A 15,370-nucleotide genomic window follows, 5' to 3' on the forward strand; every position below is an offset into this window, starting at 1 on the left:
TCCTGTCTCCATTATTTTTCGGCAATCAGCAGTGACTTAATACCACGTTCATACTTACGCGATCTCATTTAACTTTAAAATAATGTGATATTCCACTTGTCCCATTTTATATACGTAAGTTCAAAAAATTCTACCGCTGCAAACAAGTAACTTATTACAACTTATTATTATCTCGTAAAGATATTTTGTTGCGAAGGTCGGAAGAGAATGTGGAAAGTTACAGCTTTATCATCCTGAGAGTATCTCTTTATATTTCTAAAACAACAAATTCCATTACATATTGTTTGTTTGAGACACACAGCGTCTTTTAAATCCAATTTGTAACAAGCGTTGTTTTGCGCAAAATTATTACCAATCTTTTTACTTTTGTCAAACAAAGACAACGGTATTTCTTTAAAAGGAAGTAATTTTGCCCGTGATAAAGCGACGACTGTGTTCCAGTTAATACAAAAAAATCGCGATAAAAAAATGTCTCGACAATAGTATATGCAGAACCGGATGCGCGACGGATTTAACAGAAATTTGCGGACCGTGGACTATATTCCGCAGAATTTACCTTTGGTAATATATCACCGACACATAGTGACACGACATAAAAGAGATGCATCGCTCTGTATTTGAAATACAAATGATTGTGTAATGTTATTTATAATTATATGCCGCGAAGCCATGCGTTTGAACGCATTATGTACACGCATCTTCCACGCACAATATCACAACTGAGAGTTAAGATCATACGTTTAAACAGCGCAATATGTCGGCCATGCGAATGCAGAAATCGATTCTTCAAACGCTCTTTTATTTCCCCGGAGAGCATATTTTACGACGTAACTGGACGAAACGCACCGTGACGGTGCCCACGCGCCGTTTTATAACTAGATTTCGGCTAAAACAAGAACGCTTATTTCACGCGACTTGCATTCTACACCGAAACTGCATGAGCACGCATAATAATCATACATTATACATATACAATTGTCAAAAGATGTAGAAATAGTGGAATTATTTTCCACACAGCGGAGTTTTCCTCCTATCGTACATTTTCTCTTATTAAAAAAATTCTTATTTTTTAGCTCTTTAACAATAAACTAGAAATTATTTTTCTCTGAAAAATATTGTCAGTATATTAAACCGTTAATTATCCAAGTTTATTACAAAAAATAGATATAGATAAAAAGACGATTATAAGTTATTTACAGTACACTTTGTACATTACTTCGCAGAACATACATATCGAATTTCTCGCGTCAACAAGTAGAACGAGTTAATATTGATCAGACGGGTGATATTACGCCTCGTATTTAAGGCACTCGTTTTTAAGATTAATCAATCAAAGTCAGTCTCTGCCTAAATATTTGCATATTTAGGCGATATTTTATATTGCATATTTTGCGATATTTTATATTGGTTAATTACGGTAACCGACGGTAATCGACAAAACCTGTGTATATTTTGTATATATTTTAGAAACCAGATTTCGTCGCTTTTGCAGATCATATTCAGATATTTTAAATCTCAGTCTTCGCACGACTTTTTATCTTAATGCACACATTTGTGTGCATACTAATATATCATATGGTATAGTCCACATATATCTCGCAGTAACATCAGAAAAGCATATGTTGGTCAAAAATACTCTACACCAGATTTTTTTTAAAGACTGACCTCCGCCGTGCACATGAAATATGTAATGCAAAATGTGTGCATATAATAAATATTTTAGAAATGCTTTAGAAATAAAAATCTTATAATGAAAATGAAAAATGTTTTTTCTTCAACATTGGACTGTCGCGCTCGTTGAAAAATCGATGAGAACAAGCTAACACCATTCAAATTAATTCCTTAAGGATTCAGACGAAAGAATCGCGTCACTAATGCCACAAAGAACATTAAAAGATCCATTTAATTTCATCCGCGTTACACCCCACGAGCACCACTCGAGGGAAAGTCGCCATCCGATCGAAGACCAAATTGGCGTCTTCGTTCTCGCTGAATATTTCAGCCGGATCGCTTGAAGAATCGCTATTGTAACACTGGTAATACCGAATTAACTCGGGATCCTGCATAATATATCTAACATCGGCTCCCCGGCGAGTCGGAGCTTTAAGGGGAGGAAGCGCCGACGGAAATAAAACACGATGGGGCCAAAATTCGAGCGGTTTATTCATAGGTGACCTGTTCTACTCGCTGAGAATTGCCCTGCGAGTCGTAACCTTGACCGTTTCCCCTAATATAACATATCAATCCCTGCGGCTGATTGATGGATCCAGGATCTCTCCTGTGGGCGAATCTCTTTCCTTCGTAACGGAGGGATCGCCTCCTCTGGCGGTGCGTCATGTATAATCATTAAGATAAACAAAAGCTCGTATCGACTATCACGAGGTTTGCAGCTTCGCAAAATGACGATGGGGTATTTTCATCCGTATCCAAGATGCTTACATTTCGAGATTCATATATCGATCAGATATACCTCCGCTCAAACTTTCGTCTGTCCTGCTTAAAAAATTATTCAATAATATAGTCATCGAGTAGTGCGATCACGTTATAAATAACATCGCTACTTGTTCACTCTTTCTCCTACGACTCGTAAATCTCAACGACACAGCTCTCTAAAGCGAGATCGTCTGTCTCTTTTATCGCACGTAACTCTAAAAAAATCTTAAAATATAAGGGTAGTTATAAAAAAAAAATGACCGTTTTTTTTTATTCTGCAATATAAACCATACATGCCATAGAATTTAATTTCTCGTTTTACCTATATAAATATACTTATCACTTGCTATATATATTTAAATCTATATTACACACAAACGCTTACATCCACCCTTGGAGACGGATATTCCGTTTTTCTATTTTTATTTCTATGCCCCAACAATCTCGGTTCACGAAGGGTTGAGCTCACAGGGGTCGCGGATTGATAATTTCAGCGATTTTCTAGCCAATTAAAATTAATTTAGTTCTAAAATTACAAACGAAATAGCTCGCACTTGTTACATATCGATCTTTCCATTCCGATTTTCACATTTAGCAAAGAGGAATAACGATGCGCCACTTATTCCGATCAAGTGGAAACTGTGCTCGAGCACAGCCCATATCTGCCGTAGTAGCGATTTGACCGTTATATGTACACTCATATCACCTACTTTCCTCAGAGCACAAGGTCCCTCGTTATACCCCGATGTCGATTACAACATTTATAGCTGTTCGATTACATTGTTCCGTACAGCCAACTATCCCGACTGATGTTGCTCCCTGAATATAACGTCCGACGCGGTACACACACACAAACGCGTGTGCTTTGTCATAAAACCAATTCTATCTAATTAAACCGCCCTTTCCTATGTATTTATGGAAATTAGTTGAACCGCATTGGCGGCAAAGTAATATTGGTAATAGCATCGTAGTACGAATATGTAACAGGTCATATATGTTTTAATCGGAATGTATAGTGCGGAATAATTACGAGACAGAGGGATAACAATGTATCGTTCGCTCTCCTTCCGTCTTTGCAGAAACAAAAGCTAAAGCCAAAAGAACTGTCATAATACGAGATCGATAGTCACCGAACCCGTTGATACCCACGTCGAAACAATTTTGACACAGGATTTTGACATCTATCTTTCGACTCAATCGGACGTTCGTAAATTTTGACGACGTGAAACATCGTTTTATCGATGTCAACGTGACTTCGCACGTACCTTTGATGGAGACATAAATGAAACAAACAAATTACCGTCCCCCTCTTCCTCCCAATAACGCGAACGCACATATGGTGAACTAGACCGGAAGAACCTCCGTCAAAACTCGTTAATTCGAATACGAACCCTGGAATGAAGAGGGTTGAGAAATTGCGTTACCCCACAGAGGTAATTTCAATCTCCCTCGTCGCTTATTGAAAGGCGACCTCGGGGCAGGACGTACTTATCGCAGTGGGTGATGAATCGCGTTAATGCCAGAATACCTAGTTTATGTAACAACGACGGAAGATAGTTTTTTCGAAATCGGACGGCCGTCGGCTCTGCATTAAGATTCTCTTATCGACGCCTCGTTATCACGCGGTCGTCTGCGCGATAAATTATAAAATCCAAGGCGGGACGGGGGAGGGGGTGGATGGGAGACATTAACGTGTCGTCACGGGAGCATAATAAATAATTCAACAAGGCAAATAAACTTAGCACGTGTCGTCCCAAGGAAGAGAATTCACTTCGAATCTTGGCAATGCATTCCGATATTTGCGTCTAACAGCCGAACGACCGATATCGATTTTCGGACCGTCAATGTCTTATAACTCAGAGCATTCACTATCGTCGGGATTAGAAGACTGGTAAAGAACAGTTAGCTGGATCAATCGCGTGTATATATATATATATATATATATATATATATATAAATAACCCGAAGTAATTGCGCGGGAAAATGTGAAAACTAAAGCGGATTACACCCAATTTATTTCCCTAAACTTCTTCCTTTACAGAAAACTATTTCCAAGAGTGAGACAAAGGGGGCGTGAAATTTATTGATGGGAAATATATCAAAGAATTTAGAGTCCACGAGAAAAATCCAACATTGAGAAGTCTACAGTTTTTTTTTTATAATCTGCAAAGTTAAAATTAGACGTAATTTAAAGTCACGATTAAAATGTAATTTAAAATAACAACTGAATTCTTATTTCTTGTTCAATTCATTTAATGATTCAATATATATAAAATGGCGTGATAAAACATTTCGTTTCTTTAAAGATTGAAAGAAAAACTACAGTCAACATACTATCTCGTTTATTAAATATTTTATTAGTAGATTGGCCTCTGCTAGTATAAAAGCTCAGTAAACTTCAGCTCTGTTGAAATCGATTTCGAATTACGCGATGAACAAATCTCTTTCCCTGGTATCTATCCTTTTAGAACAGCCCCGAATAATTTGTACGGCAATCGTGAAATCAGCGATTTCTGGGTATAAAAATATCACGCGATTTTTCAGCTCAGGTTCCGCTGATACAGCCGGAGAGGGTGTTAAAGTCGAGATCAGCCGTGCGCGATGCAGCATGATCAAATTGCGACGGGATGCACTGAGGGATACCGCCGTTCGATCTCTCAGGCGAGTCGACAAATGCACGGCAGCTGTACAGATCCGCAGGAGATATTTCACCATTATATTGAAAGTTACAGTTCAGACTTTCGCGCATATGCGACTTTCATCGTGTTCTTAATGAGACGCGGACATTCTCCCGAATTAATCGCGCGCACGCGATGCCGAAGCGAAAAAAAGAAGGAATAAGAAAGAGGGAGAGAGAGAAAGAGGGAGAGAGATCAAACGTGAAAATAGGTACATGCAGAATTGAATATTTCAAAAATATATTCAAGCCGTGTCTCATATGCAAATTTTATTATAATACATATGATCATTGTTCTGTAAAATAAAAATGATGTAGGAAGGAGTACAGCTATTTTCATATAAAAAAAAAAATTTTTTTTTTTTATTTAAAAGAAAAATTTACTTTTCATAAATAATTTCTGTAGGAAATGCGCGTATGTACGTTGTTAAGAGATAAAAGCAGACAATAACTTTACTGATTCTTAATCCACTATCTATACATATACCATACATACTATTATCCTTAATTCATTACGTTCCCTGGAGGTTAGAGAGTACAGAATCCTAAGAATTTGCATACTCGTACAAACACATGTATTAGTGTATTGGTATATTGTTAGCCCTTAATTCTGGACGACATTCTCTCCTTCATTACGGAATATTGTGCTCAGAAATGTCTGAAATTGGTGGTATCTGCATCAAAGTGAAGTTATGCTTGTGGTCTCCAGTTGTAAAATCATATACAGCTAGATTGACCAGACCTTAGAATTTATGTTTGCGGTAAAAAGCTATGCCTAGGTTGTTAAAGAGATAAAATAAGATTAGAATCTTTCTCTTACGTTTTCTCATATAACACATAAAACATTAGTAAAGAGAATCTCGTAAGAAAGAGTCGCAAAAATGAAATAGATATCTATCTTTACACGGAAAGAACACTTCTGCTGGTAAATCTAAAAATTTGATATAGATCTGAAAACGATTTTGTTGAGTCTTCTAAAATTATTATATACGATGTTCAAATTGATCGTTAGAAGATCAACAATTTTTGCAGTATTATCATTATATTTAAGCGTTCTACAAAATAATTTTGACCGGTCAACAAAATTATTTTCAGATCCGTATCTGGTCAAATTTTTAGATTTGTCAGCAAAAGTGTTCTTTCCGTGAGTATACTCAGCGTGTATACTCACGCATCAAGCATAAAATATCTTTCAGACGTAAAAAAATATTGCCACAAAATTAATAAGATCCGTTCACATTTACAAAATGTTTCAGAAAAGTATTTGATTCAATCACCAACAGATTGGTCCAAATAAATTATCTGTAGATACATAAACAAAAAGCGTAAAAAAGAAAGAGAGAGAGAGAGAGAGAGAGAAAGTAAAGTATTCTTTCTTTACATAAATCTATACACAATCTATATATAGTCTATTATATCTGTCTACATTAGCTAGGAGGAAACTACGCGATCGATGATATCGATTTCCTGTAGCGAAATTTAGTTCTATTCCGCACTGGCGGAACAATGAATCACACAGAGTCATTTTCTGTGTATTTAGGATAAAATTTATGTTAACGCCAACGACGTTTCCGTATACGCGTTCAAGTAGAAAATCGCTCCTATTGAAAATGTCACGCTCTGAAAATCGCATTGAACGAATCGCACGCTAAGCCTGGCCTAATTCCCGACGAGAGCCTTCGAGTAGGCATAAAATGTGCGTATTCTACCCAAAGCATATTTATATTCCATTTTATGTGTCAGAGAGAGTATTTTGTACTATCACGTCAGAAAAGTGTTTTCGTTCTTGAAAACGAATCGTCATCGCCTCTCATGTTACATCGATACGCGAAATTTCATAAAACTCGCAAGCGTTTTACGCAGCTTGTGATTAATGATTTGCTCGGATCGTGATATTTTCTCTCCGCCCCCGACCTCTCGACACTTAAAATCGGAATTCGCCCTTACGGAGATTAAAGACATTATAGACGAGCGAATGTTGAAAGACGGCAAATTCACGTGACTTACCGATAATTCGAGGATGCAAGCCTATCCTATCCTAAATCCTCATTAAAGCTCGAAAAGGGCGGATGGGATGGAGCCCGTCCGACGAGATTACGCGCGTTTACATCCTCCAGGAGGTGGAAATCACCTGCAAAGAAAACAGTGATTTATCAAGGGCTTTCGGTAACGAAGCTTACCACCAAGCATTCTACTACAACATGTTTAAGAGTTTAGCGTTTTAAATCTGCGTAAATCTTTTAATAAAACTAATACTTTCTGCTGTTTACATTGCAGCTTGAATTTTACATTTTTACTATTCTATAAAAGGAGAGAAAAATCTCCTTTTAAATTAAAATTAATTTTTCTTTATTACAGAAAAGTAAAGAGTTCAAAATAAAGTTATAAAAACATATAGAAAAATCTCCGTTCGTTTAAAATTTTCGAATCAAAATATCAATATAATATAGATTTGTGTTTTAGATAGGAAAGACGTGCAAGTATTATTAAAGCGCAAGTATTATTTTTGAAATTTTAGATCGCAAATTGTAGATCGCGCTGATCTCACGACAAAAGCCTCTCGGGGGAAACTAAATATATTTCTCAGCAATAACGATACGGATAGGTCGGTGTCTTATGGAGACACGCTCGCATAATTAATGCCTGCCATCACAATCAATAACGGACGGTGACGCGCGGAGAGGCGCGAGGGTGAGGCTAAGGAGGGTCTTCGGATCGGAGCGCAAATCTCAAGGAGCGTTGTCATTCCTCGAGAATGATGTGTCCATCTCGTGAGACCAGACATCCGATCAGAAATTGAAATTCGAGGGACCCGACGGAGAACGCGCGCGCGAGGGGTAATTTAAAGTCGCTCATCCGCGCAATCCCGCCGTGAGTTCGGTAATTTGGCTTGCCCGGTAAGTTTCCTCGCCTAAACTTTCCCTTTGCGCCCTTTCTCTGCTCAGCTCCGTTCCGCTCTCGCGCGTTCCCTCCCCGGAAACTATCGCGCGCGGCGTGCGAGCATGAAAGAGCGTGCACGACATATGTAAAACCGCGTATCGATTGCAAGACGCGATATACGCTCCATATTCCATTCCATTCCATTTGCACTGCGGACGGACGGACGGACGGACGGGCGGGCGGATCAGCCGGCAATTAAGCGAAGTAGCTCAATTGTTCCGGCCGTTTCCCGTGACAGGTCCGCGCTGTCGATAACGCTCTAATGCCATGTGGAAGCTAAAATATACGTTACGCGCGTCGCGGCCGACACATACACACACACACACACACACACACACACACACACACGCCGGCGTGTGTCGGAAGCTAACGCGCGAATGTCACACGGCTGATGGATGACAAAGTAAGACTTCGTGCGAACGTTACACGGAATAATAATGGATCTCCGAATCGATGTCGCGAATGAACGCTAACGTGTTCAGTTCATTATTAGCTAGGCAGAAAAGCATCGTGTATAGAAACTTGCCACTTGTGAAATTTTAATAACCCGAGTAAAGAAGAGGCAGTTCTCCACCGTTTACTATATAATTTTTTAATCTTCAATCTTATCGCGCTCACGCCTAAGCCTAAAATAGAAAATGAAGTGCTAGAGTGGTTCGACTCTATCGAAGTGGGGATTCATTGAAGCTGAGAGTGAGAAGTTTAGTCTTATCTAGCTGCTTTCGGCTGCTTTCTCGAAGCTCGGTTCGTGAGAAGCATATTCGATCGCTAAGTACTGTTGACGTTTACGTAAACTCGATAGAAAAATAAATTCCAAAATCAACTTTGCAATACTTTGTAAAGTTTGCATCACGTTGTTACAAATTTCTTCTCTTTTTTTCTTTTTTAATCTTGCTCCGTTTGAGACGTACAAACGAAGCGCTACGTTAAATAAATCAAGAGATATTGTATCGAGCGCTTGTACGCCTCTGTTAATGTGTAATATTTATAGATTCGTGCGTGCAGAGCTGCCGGTGCATACTCTCAAAACATTCCCTTTCGAGATACAGTGACTCTTATTTGTTGCATGAGTCTCATAGTGGATGTATAAAGTGACCTCCATTTGGCAGTCACGCAGCGCCGTTGGCGCGTCGTGTCATTTACTGCTTCATGTGTTTGTAAAATTCATATTGAACGCGCGTATAGCGAGGCAAGATATTACACCGCAATTCCCATATAAAATACTAATACCCGAACAAAAAGCCACCTCCGCGAAATGCCCGATAGGAAATTCGTCTCCGTCATCTCTTTAAGTTCTTTTTTTTTTTTTTCTTCCAAATGCGTAGTGCAAAAGTAATTTTATTAATTCTCTCGATCATTCATCTTGCCTTCGTCATCAAGCCAAACTTCCGGGTTCGAGAAATGAGTAATAAAAAATTCATAAATCGCATACTTGTCCGCGTCAACGACGCGCAGTATTCGGAAACATGATTCGCTATTAATCATGCGCCTTGTCAAATATGGTTATCAAGAGGGCACTGTAATAACGATGTGTAATGAAGATTCCCCGCCGCCGAGACATAACCTGACCTACATTAATATTGGCTATAGGCGGTTTTCCTGGCCTGGCCTTGAAATCACGCAAGGGATAGTCCCGTATATTCGGTCAGACAGCGATGAATACACCGAGGGGGTGCACGCGAGCGGTATACGTTTCGTTTACGGCAAAAACAGGATCGGACACGGTCCTTCATACTCAGACTTGAAAGTAACATCCGTTTAATCAGTCAGAGCGGCGAAATCGGGATTCTGGCGGATTTATTTGCCGCGGCAGCTGCTTGCGGCATTTCCGTCGGATGTAATAAGACGTGTCTCCGACGCGAGCCGAGATTTAATTTGCGCAGCGATGCTTGAAATTGGAACGGATAATCGTCGCCTGTATCGATATGAGAAATCACTGGGTGTAATTAATAAAGTCCGTTAAAGTCCAAAAAAATCTGACTTAAAGATCGAAACGTTCCCGCGCACGTTTAATGCGGCCCGGCACGGAAAGATATTTAAAGCCGATTATATTTCAGCGATCAATTCCGTTATAATGCAGTACAATATATAATTAAGCTTGTAATTAGACCTGCCCGCTCCTCCATCCTATGAATACGCTATATTTTTCTGCGCTTTTTCACTCAACTCGTACGGACTACTCTGCTGCTGACCTAATCATCTCGTTAGTATTCCGCAACGTTAGTCCAAACAGATGGCAATCAAGACGGCAATTATTCCAGCTTTTCCCAAATGACGATACAACAACTTCATCGTATGTACCACTTAGATTTACGTCTGTACTTATTTATGCGTCATACGTCAGCAGCAGCCGTTCCGTGTCGCTACGACATTCGCATACGAACACGTTCATCCCAAATTGCGAATTTAATACAACTCGTAAACGAAAGTCGGCAAAATGCAAATATCTCAACAATGTTCTCTCATCATGTGATCTAAGTCTTCGTATTCATAAACTCGTAGTTTGCCAACAACGTTTACCGAGCGCCAACGCACTTCCGACCGCCTTTGAGAAATACTCGTTTTGTATGACGAACAAACGAAAATTTTGTCCACAAACAGGACAATTGGCAAAAGTTTGTGATTCATTAATTTTAACCGATGATGCCAGTTCGGTCCACCTGGGATTGCGTACTCAATTAACAGACATTCGTGCCATGGGAAAACGGAGCGGACGAGTTCCTCTCATTGTTAGCGTACTCTCGTAGGAGTTACGTTAATTGAAAAGTGATTATCTATGATTTGCTCCAAAATACGTACGTCAGTGTAATAACTGTGTTGATTAATTAAACGATGCTAAGCTACAGTAATCATCCACAAATGGCGATTTTCAGTAAGTTAAATTTCAAATTCAGAATTTTTATTTAAAAACAGCTACAATATACCGCTCATCTCTTTTCGATTTAATAACTTAACTCATTTCTACATTATTAATTTTGAAATTTACTTTAGACAATTTATAATTTGCTTCAAAATATTTCAAAATAGAATTCTCACACTTTTACTTATTCTCGATATTTCTTAATATATATTTGATATATGTATGTAGCATGTATATATTCTGACTTTTCAAATATTTTTTATTTCATGTGATATCATATAAAATTATAAATAAATTTTTATCTTAAATTTTAACATGAATTATAAATCGTCTAAAATGATTTAAAGTAAAAAAAGAAACAAATATATATATATATATATATATATATATATATATATATATATATATTTGTTTTTTATACAATGTTTTACTCTAATTGATATCATTTCGTTATCGGATATCGCGTCATTTCCTTTCCGTTCTAGTACAAGTGTCAGTCTCAATAAAAAACGGATGTATAGCATTGTTCTATGTGACATTTATCTTAATGGAAAATGCCGCGATATAAAAATGTCAGACCAATAATGATTCTCAAATTGTTGAAAATATATCAACAATGAAATATCAATTCATATATTTCAATTCAAAGTGGAATTTTAATGGAACCTTAGTTATTTGATCGCTCAAATATCAAATGTTAAAATGCAGAAAATAATGCGATATGAATATATTTTTTTCTCGATATTTTAGCAGTAAAAAAATTGATTCTAAATGTCACGGAGGATAACGACAAAGTCAAATTTACGTTCGATTATAGGACATTCTGTTTGAGCACAACGTAGTAAACGATATTCCATCTAGTATTCCCCGAGCCTTTGCGAGTCTCTCGGAGACTAGGCGGTAATAACTTCACCTCAGCGGGGGAACTAGAAAAATGGATAAGCAAAAGTTTCGGTGAGATAACGCGATCGGTAGATAAGCCCTAAGTCCGTGAATATATTATCGAAGCTTTGACGAGACCCTCGACCTTGCTCCCAGCTCACAATCTATGCGCGCACCGAGACCATCAGCTGGGCGTGTAGTCTTTTTCTAAAATAAATACGCTATAAAAGGGGCACACGATGGGCGTAAACTATCGATTTGTTGTTCTCGAATGAAGGCGGTTCGACGTAATCAGCAGCGGTCGCAAAAAACTGGTTCGCGCCTCGCCGCCGGATGTAAAGCGAAATAGCCGTTCTTATCGCTATGCTACGCTCCATTAAGGTGGGAATATGTATGTCACTATGCGTATCAACCGATATCATCGAGAAATCCCCTCTTCTAGAATCAATGGGGTAGTCTACTTTTCCGATAGCGACCGTCTTAGGCGATAACTCTTCTTTGCATACGATAACGTGTCACGTGTCACAAATTATGAGATTTCTCCAAGTCAAGATACTCTCTCGAACTAATTGTTACGTAATCGAGCTTTTTGATAAACGGCTAAGCCGATTTCGATTGATTTATCGAATTAATAACGTGATGTTTCTTTCAAGAATTAATTATTCAAAATGTGTAAATTATTAAAAAGGCGTAAAAATGAAGAGAAAATTTAACAAGTGCACCGCTTGCTGTTATTTCTGCTGGCTACTCTTTCTCGCTCTTGTTTAATCATTTTATATGTAAATTTCTGAAAAGCAGATTTGCACTTTCTTTCCTCGGAAAGATTTAATTAAACAAGAATGGAAGTACACGATAAAAAGTATATACATAATGTAGGAGCTATTATTATATTGAGACACTTTCTCTAGCAAATAACAAAATTATCTATGTATTTCCAAGTCCGTTAATCAAAAATGCATCTCGCAATAAAGTTTCCGAAAATAATAAAGTTCTGTTCTCGAATGTCATCACAAGTAATGTCCTCGTACACTTAATAGATTTTGCCGATGACGATAAATTAATTTCGCTCGACGAACGTGATAAATTTTACGATTGTAGTGAATTAACGCGTTACTTCAATTTTTGATAAGGCCCAAATACAAGGATCTATACCATTTGACATTTCTACCAGTGCAATATAAAGGAATTCGCGTATCGAAAAATTTGATCGTGACATATAAATGTGTTAGATATTTATGGAGCGGTAAGGATCAGATGTCGAATTTATCGTCGCTATACGCGAAAATGTACAGCCTTGACACTTCCGATATACGTCAACGGACTTGAAGCATTGGAATACAATTAATCGTAAAAACAAATCGATACGAATATCGATACATATCGATACAATACGAATTTTGGTGCAGCCGATTTCGAAATTTGCCTTCGATCGTTTAATTTTTCAATTTTTTTGTAAGATCGAGAACCGAAAAGACTTATCCAACAATATCAATTATTCAATCGTGTGAATGAAAATTTATTTTTCTGCTGCCAAATTTAACGTGGCCTCAAAGGCCGGGAGTTTTGAACCGTCGCGATTACCTCGCGTCCTCGAGTCGAATTCTGTCGGCTCGAGCGGATTCGGATCGAAGGACGAGTATCCGGGGGAAAGTATCAGGTACTCGCGCACCTCGCAGTTGGCGGTGCAAGTGGGACGAGGGTTTATTCGGGATACTCACGGAAATGGGGTACGGTGCGCCGCACGAGAGAAACGCGCACCGGCCGCGGCTGGCCGATGGAGGGGTACCAGCGCGGTTCACTTGGCGCGGGTGCACGTTTTCACGGGCAACACCTCGGGATACACTCAAACGGCGCACGACGTCTCGCTGCGTATCATGACGATCAACGACGGAGTCACGATTGCAATCTTCGCGGTGAACGCGCGCCACCGGGGACCAAGAAAGAAGCGACCGCCGGACGGGTCGCAACTTTGATAGCACGACAACGGATCGAGTGGTGGAAAGGGCGGCTTACCGAGAGGACAAGAAGGGAGGAGCGAAAGAGACGGAAACTAACAAAAAGAAAGAGAATAAGAAAAAGAAAGGAAGAGAGAAAGAGAGAGAGAGAGAGAGAAGGGGGAGAGAAGAGGGAGAAAGAGAGAGGATGAGAGAAAAAGAGCTGAAAAGGGTGGAAGGATGGCCAAATTGACAAATTACTACCGGTCACACTTGATTGTTACGAGGAGATATAAGTAGGGTGTTCCGATAGTGGGAATAGATTGATAAGACAACCGCGTGGCAGCCAGAGTCGCGACGCACTGCTGCTTCGCGGCTTGCGAAGTCCCCACCATGGATTTTCACGAGCTCGCTCTCGCCTCCACCCACCCACCGCGCGCACAGTCATCCCCCACCTGGTCGCCGGCGCACCAGCCGAACTACGGGCACCTCGCAAAGCTGCCGACCACCACACCCCCGCGACTTGCACACGACTTGTTTGCCCCCGAAGGCTTCTCTCTTACGAACTGCGCGGTTCTCGCGGAAACAGAAAGTCGACGCGAAACTCTCGTACGACCGCGCTCGCCTTGATCCCGCGACTCCGTACAACATCCAAGTGGTCCATAAAGATATCTGAAATGTGATAAACTTCGCCGTAAACGCGCTATAACGCGAGGTCCGAAAAACTTAATCGCGCGAAATACCGAGCTGCGTCGCGGCGCAAGATCGATGAAAGCGATGCTTCCTCAAGCACAGCTTTCGATTATTTCGAAAATTATAAAAAGGAATAAAAAAATATTTATTATTTTATTTATTTTATTTTTAACTCTTTTTGATTTGTACGACCCAGAAACGCCTGACGTGCATTTTTATATTTTTATTTTTGAAATTCTAATTTTGATTTTATTAAATCTCGCGAAGGCAAATTTTGTAATATTTTGTATGCTCTGTGGGCAACATGTTTTTCTTTTTTTCACGAAACTCGTTTATAGACTGGAGGATATAGCTCGCGAATAATTTTAAAATTTTTTATTCAACATATTGTCACTGTAACAACAAATTCTCGCTTCCTTCGTCAACATTATATTTTATATCTCGTTACACTGCATCGTACGATGTGGCAATATTTAGTCACAATGTACTTCTATATGAGCAATAATTACGCTTATGTCACGCCATAAGAGCATGACATTTAGCATCTACTATATTCTGTTATCGACACATTAGTGAATTGACACCACGGCCATTCACAACCACTCCGCATTCCGACGATGCTGTTACGGAAAGGATTAAACTAGGTGAATGCAGTACGGGCGGAACGATGAATCGTAGGTTTAACTACGTTAGTCCGTGAAGAAAATGGAGAAGCTTAGCCCTATTTTCAATTTAACTATTAAATTCTATTTAATTCTAACAGTACTTGACTATTAAATAGTTTTCACGAGATATTAACTCTCTCTTCTATGCACTAATTTCGGATTCTTAACTCTTGTCCAGAAGGTACTTAACATACTTTAATTGAAGTTGTAGCAAATAACATTAGAATAAGGAGTTATTAGATCAAAATTCCTCCAAAATTAGATCAATATATATATATATATATAT

At 39.0% G+C, this 15,370-nt stretch overlaps 1 protein-coding gene across 1 annotated transcript in view; it reads right to left on the reverse strand.

Annotated features, from left to right (window-relative positions):
- Window positions 1–14,092, reverse strand: part of Syt7 (Synaptotagmin 7) — a 160,999-nt gene extending 146,907 nt beyond the window's left edge. Inside the window, exons 1-2 of the mRNA XM_089079514.1 lie at window positions 13,511–14,092; window positions 7,118–7,241 (exon numbers count right to left, since the gene is read on the reverse strand). The gene's annotated coding sequence lies outside the window, so the exon portion shown is untranslated. The remainder of the gene's footprint in view (window positions 1–7,117; window positions 7,242–13,510) is intronic.
- Window positions 14,093–15,370: the final 1,278 nt, after the last annotated feature.

The sequence above is a fragment of the Pogonomyrmex barbatus genome, unplaced genomic scaffold, assembly GCF_055798465.1.
Source record: "Pogonomyrmex barbatus isolate J1 unplaced genomic scaffold, ASM5579846v1 scaffold3, whole genome shotgun sequence".
Lineage (NCBI taxonomy): Eukaryota > Metazoa > Arthropoda > Insecta > Hymenoptera > Formicidae > Pogonomyrmex > Pogonomyrmex barbatus.